General features: G+C 40.0%; 1 pseudogene; it reads left to right on the plus strand.

The window, feature by feature from the left end:
- The first annotated feature begins 3,081 nt into the window (after positions 1-3,081).
- Positions 3,082-3,328, plus strand: LOC122899571 (annotated as a pseudogene).
- Positions 3,329-3,730: the final 402 nt, after the last annotated feature.

Here is a 3,730-nt window from a genome sequence, read left to right on the forward strand (position 1 = left end):
ACCAATAATGCGTTATAACTTCTAATGAAACACATTAAAAAAATCTTTGTTCTGAAAAACTTCCAAGGCAAATTTCAGCACAAGTCAGGACCCTCATTTAGAAATCACTGGGGGATTACTGATGAAGTGCCAGTTGACAGAAACGAAGCCAGGCTTGTCTACTGTATAGACCCTGAGGTCTGTGTTTATCAAGGCAACAATCTCTCTGAACTCAAAATCTGGTAGTGGGTGTGGTAGTGGGTAGAGGAAAGACATGTCCAAGTTGACTCTCTGACCTTTGAATTTGGACTGCTCCTCACAGAAGTTTTCTTATACTTTTGAATTCTCATTTCCTTATAATAATTCACAATTACATAATACTTCATAGGGTTACCGAGTGTTTTTAAAAATGTCTCATATGATTCCCATATCTCCTAATTTGTGGGTAAGAAAACTGCTGCTTATGGAGTCTGCCAATCATCCAGCTTCCCAGAGAAAAGGACAGGAGAACAAATAGTCACTGAATATCCACAATATTATAGACGCTATCTTAAGCCATTTGATTTGTAGACTCCAAATCTAATATTCTTTTTTTTTTTAATAGACTCCATGCCCAGAATGGAGTCCCACGTGGGCCTTGAACTCACGACCCTGACATCAACACCTCAGCTCCTCAGCTGAGATCAAGAGTTGGATGCTTGACCAACTGAGCCACCCAGGCACTCCCAAATCTAATATTCTTACTATCACAATTTATTAATCTCCATCATTATGCATACCGAGGATACCAGAAGTGGCGATTTTTTTTTTTAAGATTTATTTGAAGGAAAGGGAGAAGGAGAGTCGGGTGGGGGTACGGTGGGGAGGGAAAGGGAGAGAATCTCAAGCAGACTTTCCGCAAAGCACAGAACCTGGTGTGTGGCTGGATCCCAGGACCCTGAGATCATGATCTAAGCAAAAAAAAAACAAAACCAAGAGTGGGAGTCTCAACTGACTGAGCCGTCCAGGCACCCCAAGTGGTGATAACTTTCAAACACATAAAAACGCCCAAGCACTGCCCCCAAACTAAGAATAAGGTGGCCAGCGGAAGGGAGACATGATATCAAAACTTTATGGCCAATGCTGTTTATAAAGTTATTGAATGAATGGTCTCAAAAACTTGCTTCCGTTGCAACATGCAGACTTAAGTTGAGGAATAGGAGGTACTTTTTAAGAGTTTAGTTGCGACCTTCTGTTTTTTCCAACCACAGAAAGTTATAAAGTCTCTCTGGATCGTTTTTATTATTATTAGAGAGCAAATTTATCTTTTGGGAGTGATTCAAGCCTAGTCCTGCTTCAAGTCAACAGCTGTATGAAGTGTTGCCCTTCTAGATCTATGATTCTAGGATACCATCTCTGGTTAACAAAGTGTCCTCCCACCCCGTGACTTTAATGTCCTATAAATCCGTTGAGGAAAAAAGAGCTGTCATATCAGAAACAGATATGCTTCTTGAAGTATGTGCCATTGAGCTCCATGTGGGCATGCAGCAAGAATAAGTACACCTTTCTTTAGCTTCTTGCTGAGGCCATGTGCTCTCTGATTCACCAGTTATTTACTTACTAATTTAGTGGGTAGATATTTATTATGCACACCCTATGGACTAGACTTGTGAGGACTATAAAATAGCTTAGTAAAACCTATTCCTATCCAAGAGATTTTGAGTGGCCTAGTCAAAACCTATGTTAGTGGTACGTCTGAATTATTGCCCTCATTAGAAAGGCCAATTAATGCACAAAGAAAATGAAACAAGCACCCTTTTGCTATCTAGGACCGAGGTCAGCAAACTTTTTCTGTAAGCAGCCAGACTGTAAATATTTTAGGCTTTACAGGGTGCCATATGGACTTTGTTGCAGCTACTTGACGCCCTATCCTAGTTTAAAAGCAACCACAGATAACATGTAAATGAATAGATGTGGCTGTGTTCCCATAAAATTTTATTTATGGACACTGAAATTTGACTTTCATGTAATTTCCATGACTCACAAAACATTATTCTTTTGATTTGTTAAAAAGCATTTGAAATGTAAAAACTATTTCTACCTTGGCCATCTAAACACAATCCATGGACCATAGTTTGTCCAACTGTGATCAATGAAATTACTGTTGTGCACAGTTGTAGATAAGCATGAAGGATGCAGGCAGTATATAAAATATTAAAATATATGTATGAAACCAAATGATAAATATTTAAAATATTTTCATACCAAGTGCTGGAAAGATTTTACCATCTTTCCTCTTGTGTGGGTTCTGTTTTTAGATGGAGCAGACTTAGCTCTCCTTAAATGAGTAATTTCAGCAACTGGTACAGAAGTGATTCAAATGACTGCATACTAAAAGATGAAAAATAATGACATAATACCTTCAGATTGGTTATGGTTCTTAGCCTTATATTGCCGAAAGTTGAATTGCTTCCCATACAATTCTCTTATCCCTGGCTCCAATTTTGTTTTTTATTTTGGTGTTCTGAATAACTGAGTTGCATATTAATCAGGGTTCTCTAGAGAAACAGAACTGAGAGTAGCATATTTCTATATCAATATATAGATTTTTTTTTAATTGAAGGTCTAGGGTGGGGCCTGAGATTCCACATTTCTTTCTTTTTTTTTTTTTAAGTAGACTCTATACCCAACATGGCATTTGAGCTCATGACCCTGAGATCAAGAATCACATGCTCTACTGACTAAGCCAGTCAAGAACCCCTATATATGTGATTTTTAAAGTAAGGAATTGTTTCATGTGGTTATGGAGGCTGAGAAATCCCATGACCTTCACTCAGCAGGCTGGAAACCCAGGAGAGCCAGTGATGTAGCTCCAAGTCCAAGTCTGAAGAACTAGAAACCAGGAGTGTCAATGGTGGAAGTCTCAGCCTTGGAGCAGAAGACCAATGGCCCAGCTAGAACAGCCAGGGTGTGGGGGAGGAAAGTCTCCCCTTTTTCACCTCTTAAATTCTGTCCAGGCCTTTAATGGGACTGTATGATGGCCTACTACATTGGGGAGGTGTGATATTGTGATTTATAATACAAAATCTATTTTCCAACAGTGATGACTTCCCTCACAAGAACATGCCTCTCACAGAGGATCTCCTTCATCCCTCTCTAGAAGAGAAGAGGAAACACAAGAAGCGCCTGCTGCAAAACCCCAAGTCCTACGTCATGGATGTGAAATACCCAGAATGGTATCAAATGACCACCATCTTCAGCCATGCACAAACAGTAGTTTTGTGTTGGCTATTCCACTGTCCTCTACCAACCTGCAGTAGGAAAAGCAAGGCTTGCAGAAGGATGCCCCTTCAGATGAAAGCAGCGCTAAAAGCATCCTGAGAGGCACCTGGGTGGCTCAGTGGGTTAAAGCCTCTGCCTTCGGCTTGGGTCATGGTCCCAGGGTCCTGAGATCGAGCCCCGCATCGGGCTCTCCGTTCAGCAGGGAGCCTGCTTCCCTTCCTCTCTCTCTGCCTACTTGTGATCTTTGTGTGTCAAAAAAATAAATAAAATCTTTTTTAAAAAATAAAATAAAAGCATCCTGAATTAAGACAAGTGGGAAACCATCCCAATAAACACACTGGGGATTTTAAATGCATGTATGTATATACATTTGTATGTATACGTATCTTACACTTGTCCCTGTTTCTGGTACACCACTCCCAAAGCCCTTGGAATTTTCTGATAAGAGAAACAGAAGGATCTTTTATTATAATATTTGGTCTCTTATCCT

The sequence above is a fragment of the Neovison vison genome, chromosome 1 (genome assembly GCF_020171115.1).
Source record: "Neovison vison isolate M4711 chromosome 1, ASM_NN_V1, whole genome shotgun sequence".
In the NCBI taxonomy this organism is placed as follows: Eukaryota; Metazoa; Chordata; class Mammalia; order Carnivora; family Mustelidae; genus Neogale; species Neogale vison.